Genomic DNA, 15,435 nt, shown 5'->3' on the forward strand with positions numbered 1-15,435 from the left:
AGTCTGTGATGTGCTAAGAACCGTCCCTTCCTCTAGAGCTAAACGCTCGTTGCGAGTCACGAGAGCACGGTACGCAGATTTGACAAAGTAGTTGTCATTCTTTTCATGGGCCCAAGCAATAAAATCCTCTCCACCCCCATGCCGTAGTGGTATATTGAGAATAGCATCAGCTTCCGGAGGGATAAAAACATTCCGAATCAGCTCCCGGCGCCAAGTCCAGTTCTCAACATCAATCAACTCGCTAACAGTAGCAAGTGTAGTACCTCCCGGCATCACCGAAGGACTCAAAGAGTCAAGACCAGGGATCCACTTATCTTCCCAAATGGATATACTCTGGCCAGTACCAACTCGTCTCAACAACCCGGTCTGCAGCGCCTCCCGACCTACAACGATTGCCCGCCAAACAGCCGATGAGACTCGGGGCACCGAAGCCTGCATGAACTCACCATCAGGGAAATAACGGCCTTTCATGACACAGGCACATAGAGAATCTGGATTAGTTATGAATCGCCATCCATGTTTCCCTAGAAGAGCCAAGTTGAAAAGTTGTAGGTCACGAAACCCCATTCCACCTGAAGCTTTTGGAGATGCAAGTTTATCCCAAGATACCCAGTGCAGCGACCGTCTATCAAGAGATCCACTCCACCAAAATCTCGCCATGCAAGACGTCAAATTCTTACAAACCTTCTCAGTCAGACGAAAACAACTCATGCTAAACATGGGGATGGCTTGAATGACAGATTTCAAAAGTGTCTCTCTCCCTGCACCTGCTAGCAAGCGCTCCGCCCAACCATACATCTTACTCCTTGCTCTCTCCCCCATGTGTTCAAAAGTTCCGCTGGTGATCCTCCCCACTGCAGTGGGGAGATCCAGATATCTCTCTGTGAATGCTTCCACCAAAATCTGTAGAACTTGTTTTCCCTCCACCCTCCTGTCTGATGGAGTATTAGGGGAGAAGAAAATTGCACTTTTTTCACGATTAACTGCCTGCCCAGAGCATGAGGCATAAATGAGCAAAATTTGGTTCAGTCTTTCTGCACTCTCTGTTGTTGCACTGATGAAGATGAGGCAATCATCAGCAAACAATAAATGATTTACCCATGGCGCTCGGGAGGAAACACGAATCCCTCGATCAACATGTGCCCCTCCACAAAACTTGAGTAGCGACGTAAGTCCTTCAGCCCAGAGTAGAAACAGAAAGGGCGACACTGGGTCCCCTTGCCGAAAACCCCTCGAGGGGGTGAAATATGGTAGTAGCTCGCCGTTGACACGAACTGTGAACCTGACCGAAGAAACACATTTCATGATTAGACGAACAAAATTTAAACTGAAACCAAGTTTGACCATGATTGCTTCCAGATAATACGGTCATAAGCTTTCATCATGTCCAACTTTACTGCACACGAGTAAATTTTTCCTTTATTCCTCCTCCTCATCGCATGAACACTCTCGAATGCAACAAGCACATTGTCAGTTATCAAGCGACCGGGGATAAAGGCACTTTGCTCCTCTCCCACTACCGTGGCCATCCATTATTTAAGCCAGTTAGTAATCATTTTTGCAGCAATCTTGTATGGCACCGGACACAAAGAGATGGGACGATACTGCTTAATGGACCGGGGATGGCGTGCCTTTGGTATTAACGTAATTGACGTATCATTAAACCCCGGTGGAAGCTCCCCTCCATTTACGAAATCCAAGATGGCTGGAACCAGATCACCCTGAATGAGTTCCCATGCCTCTGGAAAAAACCTGCTGTAAATCCATCGACTCTTGAAGATTTGGACGGCGCCATCTGAAACAGGGTTGTTCGCACCTCGTCAGCCACCCGTTCCGGGACGTACTGAAGTAATGTATCCATAGGATTATATCCTTGGGAAGTATACAACTCTTGATAAAACTATTGAACCTCGGCTTTGTCATCTTCATCCGTTGCACAAACAGAATCGTCCTCTCGTTGAAGCTGCGAGATCCGGTTCATTCTCTTCCGTTGAGCTGCTTAAGCCTGATAATACTTTGTATTTCTGTCGCCTTCGCGCAGCCAAAGAACTCGTGATCTCTGTCGGATCCACACTTCTTCCTGACGAAGTGCTTCGTGGAGCTTAATTACAGTAGCCTTCTCTTCATCAGACGGCCCCCTCCCGACCGCCTGTGTGCGCAGCAGCTCGAGCTTTTTCTGAAGTTTTTTAACTGTTTTCGCCAAGCACCCAAACTCACGTGCCCCCATGTACCCAGCTCCACTTGCATGCAATGTAAAGTGGCCCCATGTACCCAGCTCCACTTCCCGCAACGCCTTCAAGCATCTTTGTTGTGCCAACAAATTTTTCATCTGTGCCTACTATAATTCAAGATTTTCAGTTTCACGAACTTCTCCACCTCAAACCTCAAACCTGGTATCCGTTGACACTATGGTTCTTTGTATGGCTGGCCTTGCGAAAAATATATATGAGCTTCCCACACGATGCCCCAAGTACACGTGATGGCTCCTTGGCTTCAACTCCAATACTAGCAATTACCTTGTCAATGCCTCCTGCTAAATCCAATGGATGCCAACGTGATGGATTTTTTCCATCGCCAAACTGATCTGTCTCGTGCCTTTCTGTGTCACGTGAGGACTCGGTCCTTCCTCTTTTTTTGTCTCAAACAAATTTCACACGTGCAAGTCTGCATGTCCCAGAACACCAGCACTTGTCCTCCGGCTGCCTCGTACACGCGTCTCCGCCTTTCCGCTGAACCGACCTGCGCTTGGTCTGCTGCCCCGCATGGGCCATAACCCAAAATCCAGCCGGGTGCCCCAGCTGCTGCATCTGTACGTGTCCCGCTGCTGCACGACTCATATCGATCTTTTTTTTTGAAGCGACTCATATCGATATGTGAAGACCACCCACGTACATGTCGCCCGCCGACGTCGAGGACTTCCGCTGTACGCTGCTGCTGCCACGATCCGATTGCTTCTTGAAAATTACAACATGACCATGTCTCTAGCTCGCAAGTCGCCGACGACGATATTGTCCCGTATTACGATCGCTTTCACAGATTTCCGTCGAGTTCTTTTCGTCCTCCTTTCGATCAACGCCTTCGAACAACTTAGCTCATGATACCACTTGTGTTAGAATAGATCTGAGGCCACAGTCGATCATCCAAGGACCAAGCAATAACACAAGTACGGCATCGAGATTTGTTAACGAGGTTCACCGATATGGCTACATCCCCGGGACCTGATTATGGACGCTCCCGCTGCACTGGCCAACGGCGAAATCCTTCTAAGTATTGCATATCGCCGTTCTGCTTGTTAGTGCATATATAAGTGACTCAATCAAGTATAAAAAAAGAAAGAAAAAAAATATCCGCACGAATCTTCGGATGAAATCAATGACACATGATTTAGATGTGCAATACTTAGAATACATTTGGGTGTATTTTAGCAAAACTGGAACCGAAAACAGTGAGGTAGAGAGTAAGTACACAGACGCAGAACGTGAATTGTTTCAGGGAAAACGATCGAGGCCAGAACGTCAGACATTTTGAAACAGAGGGAGCACTTTATTATCATACAAGCTAGAGCTGGGAGAGGTACTTGCTGCGGCCTGCGCACGAACCACACCACACACGCACGCACTACTAGCTAGTGTTGCACGGCTGCACCCACACACCGCGGAACGGCTCGCTAGCTCAGGGCCTCTGGCTAGCCAGCTCCTACTGATCATAAACACCACAGCTTCTTGCACTTGGAGACGAACATGCTGCAATGCAAAATCAAACGAACCACTTGTCAGTGCACGCACGTAAATCCACACCAAATTAAGATAATACTGTAACTGGCATGCATGTACATGCATGCACGCGGAGATGGGTGCTTACTCCCACGGGAGATCGTCGGCGCGCACAAGGTCGTCCTCCTCGTCCACGAAGGCCACGGTGAAGTTGCCGGCGAAGCCGAACAGCGCGGCCAGCGCAGCCCTGAGCTCCCCGTGCCCTCGGTACGCCCTCAGGTCCACCTGCCGCCGGTAGGGAACTCCTTGCATGCTCACCTTGACGTACCTGCACTCCGCCTTGGCCGACGACGCACCGCCGCTGCACGGCATGCCGAGCGGCAGCTCCGTGTCGACGTCCCGCTTGGCGTTGACGATCTCCATCACCTGCCGCTCGCTCGCTCACACCAAACTAGAGGGGGTCGGAAGCACCAATGGGAGCAGGGAGAGAGACGAGTGAGATGGCCAGCGAGAGCACAAGGAAAGAAGGATGGCGGCGTGCGAATTTATAAGGCAGCGAAGCGAACTGACGATCGTGTGTGTGTGTAGTGTGTGTCGCTGTCATGTGTGTGTGCTGTGTGCTGTGTTGTGTGTCTATCTCTATCTATGTCTCTGTGTGTCTTGTGCGTGCGTGTGTGTTGTTGATCAAGTCGTCTCCTGTCTTCCCTTTCCCTGTGTATGTCTCTGTCACTGTTTGTGTGTGTCTGTGTGTGTGCGCGCGCGCGCATGCGTGTGTGCTGTGTTGTGTGTGTGTGTGTCCCCGACGATTGTGATGTGTGTTTGCTGTGTGTTGGCCGCGCCAACTAGTTTTTGGTGTCACGCGACTGACCGACGAACGATGACGAAGCAACACTGAGTGGTCTTAGACGAAGTTCCTTTACGCAAAGATGTGTCACACCCTGTGAAGAAATTGATCAACTAAGATAACAAGTCCATGGATCAAGCACGCACAAACAAAAAAATATTAGAAGTCACTAAGTAAACATTAAACTAAAGTCAAATGATCATTCCTTCAACAGGCTTTGCGTATGAAAGGTTTTGAAGAAGCCTGACGACGCCAGGTAGAATGTTTCACGCAAAAAGGAAGTGTTGGAATTAAAGTGAATGACGACATAGGTCACTACTTCCAGACACATAAGAGCCTGAGACAAGGGGATCCAATGTCTCCTATGTTCAACATCGTAGTTGATATGTTGGCAATTCTGATAGGAAGGGCTAAAGAGGCTGGTCAGGTGGGTGGATTGGTGCCTCATCTAGTCGATGGAGGTGTGTCTATCCTATAATACGTTGATGATACGATCATCTTTATGGAGCATGACTTGGCAAAAGCAAGAAATATGAAGCTGGTGTTGTGCTTATTTGCACAATTGACCGGGTTAAAGATTAACTTTCACAAAAGAGAATTGTTCTGTTTTGGTAGAGCCAATGAGGAACAAGAGGCTTATAGGCAATTGTTTGGATGTGAATTGGGGACTTTACCTTTTACGTATTTAGGTATACCATTCATCATCGTAAGCTGACAAACAGAGAATGGAAGTGTATCGAGGATCGGTTTGAAAAGAAACTGAGTTGCTGGAAGGGCAAGCTCATGTCTTACGGAGGCCGATTAATTCTGATTAATTCGGTTCTCACGAGTATGCCTATGTTTCTTTTATCATTCTTTGAGGTCCCAGTGGGAGTTAGGAAAAGACTGGACTTCTATCGATCCCGATTCTTTTGGCAGAGCGATGAACTAAAAAGAAAGTACAGACTAGCCAAGTGGGATATCATCTTTAGACCGAAATACCAAGGGGGTCTTGGCATTGAGAACCTCGAGGTCAAGAACAGATGTCTTCTCAGCAAGTGGCTATCGAAGCTTTCTATCGAGACTGGTGCTACTTGGGCACAGATGCTTCATAGCAAGTATCTTCAATCCAAAACTTTGTCCCAGGTGACAGCGAGGCCGAATGACTCACCCTTTTGTAAAGGACTTATGAGAGTCAAATTGGCTTTTTTTAATAGGACAAAGTTTATTATAGGTAATGGGGCTACCACATGATTCTAGGAGGATACTTGGCTCGGAGAGACCCCCCTTGCACTTCAATATCTGTCTCTGTATCGTATTGTTCAACGACGTGATGCGGTTGTTGCAATGGTACTTCAATCCACTCTGCTTAATATTCAGTTCAGGAGGACGCTAGCCGGTAATCGTTGGGAAGAGTGGCTCCATCTAGTGAGTAGACTGATGGAGGTTCAGCTTTCTCAACAACTCGACAAGTTACGTTGGAAGCTTACTAGGTCTGGAGAGTTTACAGTCAAATCAATGTATATTGATGTTATCAATTCAAGCTCCATTCCTAGTTCCAAATATGTTTGGGCTGTCAAAGTTCCTTTGAAAGTTAAAGTGTTTATGTGGTTTGTATATAAACAAGTAATCTTGACCAAGGATAATTTGATAAAACGTAACTGGACAGGACCTACTAGGTGTAACTTCTGCGATCGGGATGAAACCATCAAACACCTTTTTCTTGAGTGCCCGTTGGCAAAAGTCTTATGGCGGACGGTCCATATTGCCTTTAATATTACTCCTCCGAGTTCTGTCAGCACGTTATTTGGAACATGGCTTAACGGGATAGAGTCCGAAACAGCACGACATTTTCGCGTAGGAGCATGTGCTTTATTATGGGCAGTATGGAACTGCAGAAATGATTTGGTTTTTAACAAAGCAACACATATTCATTTTTTGCAGGTTATCTTCCGAGCCACTGCGTTCATCCGTATGTGGTCGCTGCTCACTCCGACGGAGGCCAGGGAGCGTTTGGTTACTGGATCTATCCGATGGGAGATGGTATTACGGAATATCTTTAACCGGTTTGGATGGCGGTCATGTAATAGGATAGGCAATTAGTTTACCTATCTCACTTATGCCAGCCGGTTGTGGCTTCTTTTGGTTAGTTTTGTTATTGGCCTTTTCGCTCCTTGTGAGCTTTTCTTTATTTTCGTTGGAGACTTTAAGACCTTGTTGAACCTAATTGCTTATTTATAAAGTTGGATGTATGCATCGTTCTGATGCAGAGGCCGGGGAGTCCCCCCTTTTCGAAAAAAAGTAAACATTAAACTTGACATTCTAAGTGAAAATCCCATTGATATTAAATAACATGAAATTCTCCAAATTATGAGATTTGGATATCAAAACTACATCAAGATTCATCAAATAATAATATTTGGCAAATAATAACTATCAAATAAATGTCAACGGAACTTTGGAAAACAAATCCCCTAAACAAAATTTCTTCATTAAGAGAATTTATTATAATTCCATAAACACCATTTCGAGTCGTTATGCATATTTGAACAGTGCATATCTTAATAAAATGACACCAAAAGCTTTAGTTTTGCTCGGTAAGAATATTGCCTGGACATTATTGTGACAGATAGTATATATGGTGCAGAAAACCGAACCACTCAACCATCAGCATTCTACTTGATGTGTCCTCAACCCATTAGAAATGGTGTCACAACGTTTGGAAATACCATAAGGAAGACATCACCATAAACTTCAAACTCAAATGAAGTATCCAAATAATATATTAACAAACTTTAGGGAGTGAAACATCATAAATAGGGATAAAGATAAATACCATTTCATGACATTACTATTTGAACATTAAAATGATAAAAAGATATCATCATTAAAATGCCATAAATAACATAAACATTATAAATAAATAAAATTTCTTATCGACTCTATTTTATTTGAAAATTTTAAACATGGATTTTGTCATAATTTAGGATGTTTTAAAATAACATCAGTGGAAAACATTAAATCTTAAATAACATAAAATGCACCAAATATTTTTCTTCTTAAGAGCATAATCAGGCCCATCACAATCCACGGCTTCTCGATTAACATTATTTATCACAGAATTTTGGTCATAAGACTTTAATAGAAAGACTAAAACAGGCAAAATGCACTGGAAAATAGAAAATTTACAAAAATCATTACCCACAGGAGCCTATTAAAACTTCTTGCCCAGTGGAAGAAAATTCTTATAAGAAAGAACTTCATGTGCAGACTAACAGAACTAGGGCCGCAAGCCATGGTGGAATATGGGCCAAGAGCACCCGAAGTCCTTTTATGTCCCTAGGACGCTCGTCGATGGAACAAAAATGGCTGAGGGGTACCCCTTGCGTGAGCCCCTCAAGGGTCACTTTCGGCGGGCTAAGAGCATGCCACTTAGCATGCTCTCAGCCGCCGCCACATGTCCCATGCTTGGTGCTCCCTCGGGATTATGTATTTTTATTTTTCTGTATCCGTTTTCAGGTTTTAGATGTTTTTTCGGCTTTTAGGTTTTTGCCGGACTTTCCCTAGGTTTCTGACAAAAAAATAAAAAAACTGCATGAAAAAACATATTTTTTTTTGTTTTTTTGCTTCTGCGAGAGTCACAGATTTTACTTCTCGTAGAGTCATAGATTTTACTTCTCGTAGAGACACAGATTTGCTTCTGCGAGCTGTGCCTCTCAGAAAAGAAAAAAATCATTTTTGCTTCCGTGAGAGATACAAATTTGATTCTCGTGGAGGCATAGATTTGCTTCTGCCAGTGGCACAGTTTTGCCTAAATATTGCATTTTTTCCATGAGAGGCACATATTTACTTCTCGTGGAGGCACAACTTTGGTTTATGGGAAAAAGAAAAGAAAAAATATGCATTTTTGCTTTTGCCTCCGCGAGAGGCACATATTTTCTTCTCGTGGAGGCACAGGTTTGCTTCCATGGACGTTCCTTTGCTAATGCGCAGCCGCCTCCTTCCTTAAGAAAATCCTAGGGTTTCTCTGCCTTCTGCCGATGCTGCCGCCGGTACGCCTTGTTTGGTGGCCTGAGGGCCATTACAGCGCAGTGGATCCCGGCTCTTTTCAGCAAGAGGGCTCTGTTTTTAGATGTTCCTTTGAGTGTTATCAGGGTTTGTGTCCTGCTCAAGAAGACGAGACGACGGTGGCTCCTTGAAGATGGAATAAGATTCTCCTCGCCTAGCCCCCATCTGGTGGTGTGTCTAGCATCGTCAGTGGGCATGTGATGGTGTGTCTCCAGCGGATCTATCCTTGGCGGATTTGCTTGGATCTGATTGTAATTTGTTTAGGTTCGTGTGTCTTTAGATTCGCTCCTTTCGATCTATTCTACTCTTCACCAACATCGGTTGTCGTTCTGCTACACCGGTCCTATGGGGTCTTAGCATATCGACTTCCCGACTGTTTACTACAACAACTTTTGCCCAACTCCGGCAAGGGAGGGGTGATGAATACGGCGCACATTCAGCTCTCTTCTGTAATTGTAGTCGTCACTAGGTGGTCTAGAATCTGGATGTAATTTTTATTATTTTTAGTGTTAGTAGTACTACCATGATTAAAGATGAATATATCGAAAGTATTCTCGCAGAAAAAATGTTTGCTTCCGCGAGTGGCACGGTTCTGCCTCTCGAAAAAGGAAAAAACAATTTTTTTTCTTCCACAAGAGGCACATATTTAATTCTCATGGAGGCATAGATTGCTTTGCGAGAGGCACAGTTGTGCATCTTCGGAAAAGGAAAAAAAGTGAAAGGAAGTCCTTTCGGCTCGGTTTTTCCGCCCCTTTTTTGTGATTTCTTTTCCGTCAAAACCTATCAACATGCGATCTAGTTTCGAAAATCTCGATGTAAGTAATCCAACAGTGAAAATTGTTCAGGATTTGGATGTGGTTTAAGAGATAAAACATTTGAGTAAATGAATCTACGAAAAAGGGAAAACTTTCACGTTGCGATAAGTGGCGCACAAGAAGTGCATCACTTGTCACGACCTAGGGAGGTGAGTGTGATCTTTGCAAGGGGTACTCCTTAACTAGTGATTTCGACAAATACATGGGCTGAAACCCTATTCTCCCTTCTTCTCCTCCTCCCCAGAAAGTTCCGATCCGGTGCCAGCCAGCACCGATTTCCACACCGATGCGGCAGGCTTGCTCTCCCGCACCTCCCTACTCGTCCCTACCTTCTACTCTTTCGAGGCAGCAGCGATGTGTGGCAGCGGCAGGGGCGGAGCCAGGATTTGAACATGAGGGGGGCGACAAACCAATGCTTAGAATGAAAGAAATATCATGACATATTAAGTCTCGTAATAACGTTGAGGACAAAGCATAAGAAATATTCATAGACCTATAAAATGAAGTTACATATCTATTAGCTTAAACTCAGCTCTACGACCACCAGTGTCGAACAAATTGATTATCTCATCAGATGTGATCTTTGCAGCTATTTCCTTCCCAATATAGACGACCATGTAATGCCGAAGAAAGTCATCTCCCATTCTGTTTCGAAGACGTGTCTTGACTAGTTTCATAGCTGAAAAAGCTCGCTCGGTTGTGGCGGTTGACACCGGAAGAGTTATGACCAACCGTAGTAATCTATCAACCATTGAGTACGTAGCAGCTTTACCTGTATTTAATAATCAAGCAGTCAAATAAGCAAAAGTTATGAACAACTGCAGTAGTCTATCAATCATTCAACCATTGAGTATGTAGCAACTTTACCTGTTTTAAATAATCCAATAGTCAAATCAGCAAGTGAGGGCGAACTCTTTAGCTCCGGATGGTTGCAAACATCAAGCTGGAAATGGGGAAGTTGAGACTCCAAATGAGCTCGTTCTTGACTAGAAAAGTCAGCAGGATAAAAATTTTCCACTAATGTGCATATATTAGACACGTGAAATGAGTCATGCCGTGGATCCAAAGATGCACAAAGTGTCAAAAGCTCTGTGTTTTGAACACCGAAACGATCATTTAGCTCAACCAATTGCTGATCTATGGCAACATTGAACACATCTGCTTTGTAGTGATGTAATGTAGTAGTGTTATCATGTTTGTTGCGAGACTTTGTTACATCTACATACCTACAAATCACATCATATATTAGTAAATATGATAAATAATATTCTATATTATATGAACAAGAAAATATATGTTACCTGCTATTCAGATCAGGGATGTCAATCTCATGCTTCAAACAAAAGGATTGAACCTCCTGAAGAAGGGGATCCCAACCATCTTCTCTCAGCTTACCAAGTAGCACCTTTGTGGTTGAGACCAAATATAATGCATTCAGAATATCTAGTGACTTCTTTTGGAGTGTTTGACATAAAACATCAGTGATTTTCATGATTTTCTCCATTAGATGTAAAATGAATACAAAATCAAATGACATAATTATTTTTAGGGCTCCTACGGCATCTCCTCTAGAATATTTCAAGGCTGCACGGTCATTTGCTATACTCCCTAGGACCTCAACTGTAGCGCCAAACATCTTCTGTAAACTCTGAATTGACTTGAAGTGGGAACTCCATCTAGTGTCACCAGGTCTTTGTAAAGTTCCTATCTGATTTTGCCCTTTTCCTGTATCGAGTTCTCCCAATTCAATTTCGCGTGCAATCTCCGCAGCTTTATTTGCTAACAACTCATCATTACGTTTAGTCGATGCGCTAACAACATTTATAATGAAATTTTCATTTTGGAAAAAGTTATGCACATCATGTACCTCCCTTGACGCGGCAACAAGCGCTAACTGTAACTGATGAGCCATGCAATGCACATAATATGCATAAGGGCAGTCATTCAGAATTAGAGCCTTCAATCAATTCCATTCACCTCTCATATCACTTGCCCCGTCATAGCCTTGACCTCTAATGTCTTGGACATTCAAATTATTATCAGAAAGGACTTTGCAAATTGCCTTCTTGAGAGTCAAAGCAGTAGTGTCAGTGACATGAATTACATCAAGAAAACGCTCCTGTATGAACCCCTCGGTGCTCGGGAATCGAAGAACCAATGCCATTTGCTCTTTCTTTGATTCATCTCGTGCTTCGTCTACCATTATGCAGAACTTGCTAGTACCAATTTCATCTCTAATTTTTTCCTTAACTCTACTAGAAAGTAATGTGAGGATTTCTAGTTGCACTCTATGGGAGGTGTACTTCGCATTTCTTGGAGCATTTTCCAAAACAACCGCATTCACCTCTTTGCTATAAGAAGCCAAGAAACTCACCAGATGAAGAAAATTACCCTGATTACTTGATCCCGGAGATTCGTCATGGCCTCTATAAGCACAAGCTTGGAATGTTAACCATCTGATGAAATCAACAAGAAAAAAGGTCATAACTTGCTTTATTGTACATTATAAAATATTTGAATTCTCAAAACAGAAAAGTTTGCTTACTTGATGCAATCAATTGTAACTTTAAGCCTTAGCCTTGCATCTGCGACCTTTTTTGCACACACTTTCACCATTTACTTGTCGATGTGAGTCAAACTATTTTTCAGATTATCATGACACCGCTGAGAAAAGTTATGAGCGGAGTTGGAATCTTTGCCCATGTGAGTTAAGAAAGCACATTCGTTTCCATCATTCACCTTCTTCCAATTATTAAATCCCTTGACTGTGAATGCATCAGAGCCACACCTTCCACTTGGCTTTTTTGTGAAGAGAAAACAAGGTAGGCAGTACGCACGATGTGTTTCCATCGAATACTCAAGCCAAGGAAAAGAATTGAAATAACTGTATTGAAATCGACGATGATTTTTTCCTGGTTTATTATATGGATATTCTCTCATGTATGGTTGATAAGCTCCCTTCAAAATATAGAAGCGACGTGCTTCTTCTTGCTCATCATGAGGGAGTTCCCAAATTTGCTGGCGCATACCGGGGTCCCTTACATATTTTGTGCTTTCAATTGTACCTTCTCCTGCTGCAACTTCTTCCGGTGCCACAACCTGTTGCTCATCAGTTTGCATATCAACAGGAATATCATTTGTTTGGTTATCTGCAACAGCTTGCTCCTCAGATGGAATCACATTTTCGGCACTAGGAGTGTTGGAGCTTGAAGTTGACCCAACTGGCGTGAAAAAGGAATTTATCCCCCTAGTTGTTGGTGCTTTTCGCTTCCTCATTGACTACTATATAAAGGAAAACCATGATTAATAGATTAATTCACTATTTTGTAGACAACACTAACACACCAGATTAGGATAGTAGCATTTTAATTCATAATAACTGATAGCTACAAGTACGTAGTGGTACCTTCCTCTATCTGATCTTTCTTTCTCACTGCAAAACTCTGATATAATGAAGCCTCCTTCTCTCCTCCAGTACTCCCTCCTTAGTCCTTACACACTGGTCACACAGCGGACAAAGACGACAGATCAGTGCAGCCGATAGGATAGGGGCGGCGGCGGCGTGGTGACTGGTGAGCGCCTTATCTGAGCGGGAGTGGCAGCCGGGCAGCCGGCGGCTGGGGCACTGGGCGGCAGCGGCAAACAATGCCCTAGTGTAGGACACGATCAATGGATGGATTGATCGCATGGCCGCATGGATGGAATGACAATGAGTCAATGACATGGGCTATTGGGCTTTCGGTGTAGAATAGTTATTATATTAGTACTCATATGGGCTAATTTCTCTAAAATAATTTTATATGGGCTAATGATGTGATTATCTCCGGCCAATTAGCGCATCTACAGTATACTACATATACTACTACCTACTGGAAATCGTTGGGGGGGGCGAACGATTGGCAGGGGTCTAGCCCCTGCTCGCCCCCCTGCCTCCGCCCCTGGGCAGCGGAGTATGGGGAGTGGAGAGACCTTGGAGGAGAGAGGGAGAGAGAGAGAGAGAGAGAGAGAGAGTCACATTTCGATCGGATGAGAATGGGGAAAGAAGGAATAAGCGTAAAATTGAAAACAATGAGGTAGAGAATAAGTACATCAGACGCAGAACGTGAATTATTTTAGGGAAAAACAATCGAGTCCAGAACGTCAAACTTTTTATTATCACACAAGCTAGAGCTGGGAGAGGTACTTGTTGCATGGGCATGAACCACACCAGCACACCACACACGCGCACACTGTTGTTAGCCAACAAACAACAAGTGCCCCCCCCACGCGTTGCCCACTCTGGCGACTCAGGGGTGAATAACCTAACCCTGGTGCCACCTTCCCCTGCTCGCCGCTGCCTAAGGCGCCCTCCCGCAAAGCTCGGCCGGCTCCGGGGACGGCTGCGGCAGGGAATTTTTCTTCGGCTGTGCTTGGTTCGATCCACAGGTTGGCTTCCTGCTAGATCTTGCTTCCACGGGCGCGACTGCTGGAGAGAGGGTGGTGTGTGCTGGTCTTCAGCGGGGTAGGTGAAGGAAATATGCCCTAGAGGAAATAATAAAGTTATTATTTATTTCCTTATATCATGATAAATGTTTATTATTCATGCTAGAATTGTATTAACCGGAAACATAATACATGTGTGAATACATAGACAAACAGACTGTCACTAGTATGCCTCTACTTGACTAGCTCGTTAATTGAAGATGGTTATGTTTCCTAGCCATAGACATGAGTTGTCATTTGATTAACGGGATCACATCATTAGGAGAATGATGTGATTGACATGACCCATTCCGTTAGCTTAGCACACGATCGTTTAGTATGTTGCTATTGCTTTCTTGATGACTAATACATGTTCCTATGACTATGAGATTATGCAACTCCCGTTTACCAGAGGAACACTTTGTGTGCTACCAAACGTCACAACGTAACTGGGTGATTATAAAGGTGCTCTACAGGTGTCTCCGAAGGTACTTGTTGGGTTGGCGTATTTCTAGATTAGGATTTGTCACTCCGATTGTCGGAGAGGTATCTCTGTGCCCTCTCGGTAATGCACATCACTTAAGCCTTGCAAGCATTGCAACTAATGAGTTAGTTGCGAGATGATGTATTACGGAACGAGTAAAGAGACTTGCCGGTAACGAGATTGAACTAGGTATTGAGATACCGATGATCGAATCTCGAGCAAGTAACATACCGATGACAAAGGGAACAACGTATGTTGTTATGCGGTCTGACCGATAAAGATCTTCGTAGAATATGTAGGAGCCAATATGGGCATCCAGGTCCCGCTATTGGTTATTGACCGGAAACGTGTCTCAGTTATGTCTACATTGTTCTCGAACCGTAGGGTCCGCACGCTTAAGGTTTCGATGACAGTTATATAATGAGTTTATGAGTTTTGATGTACCGAAGGAGTTTGGAGTCCCAGATGAGATCAGGAACATGACGAGGAGTCTCGAAATGGTCGAGACGTAAAGATCGATATATTGGACGACTATATTCGGACATCGGAAAGGTTCCGAGTGGTTCGGGTATTTTTCAAAGTACCGGGGAGTTACGGGAATACGGGGGAGAAGTATTGGGCCTTATTGGGCCATACGGGAAAGAGAGAGGGGCTGCCTAGGGCAGGCCGCGCGCCCCCCCAAGGCCTAGTCCAAATTGGACTAGGGGGAGGGGCTGCGCCCCCTCCTTCCTTCCCTTCTCCCTTCCCATTCCTTGTCTCCTACTCCTACTACATGGAAGGACTCCTATTTGGACTAGGAAAGGGGGAATCCTACTCCCGGTGGGAGTAGGACTCCCCTAGGGCGCGCCATAGAGAGGGTCGGCCCTCCCCTCCTCCACTCCTTTATATACGGGGGCAGGGGGCACCCCATAGACACACAAGTTGATCTTCGTGGTCGTTCCTTAGCCGTGTGCGGTGCCCCCATCCACCATATTCCACCTCGGTCATATTGTAGCGGTGCTTAGGCGGAGCCCTGCGACGGTAAAACATCAAGATCGTCACCACGCCGTCGTGCTGACGGAACTCCTCCCC

At 44.6% G+C, this 15,435-nt stretch overlaps 1 pseudogene; it reads right to left on the reverse strand.

The window, feature by feature from the left end:
• Positions 1–9,925: 9,925 nt before the first annotated feature.
• LOC147987642 (uncharacterized) lies at positions 9,926–12,656 on the reverse strand (annotated as a pseudogene).
• Between the last annotated feature and the right edge of the window lie 2,779 nt (positions 12,657–15,435).

The sequence above is a fragment of the Triticum urartu genome, chromosome 2A (assembly GCF_056163025.1).
Source record: "Triticum urartu cultivar PI428250 chromosome 2A, HENAU_Tu73, whole genome shotgun sequence".
In the NCBI taxonomy this organism is placed as follows: domain Eukaryota; kingdom Viridiplantae; phylum Streptophyta; class Magnoliopsida; order Poales; family Poaceae; genus Triticum; species Triticum urartu.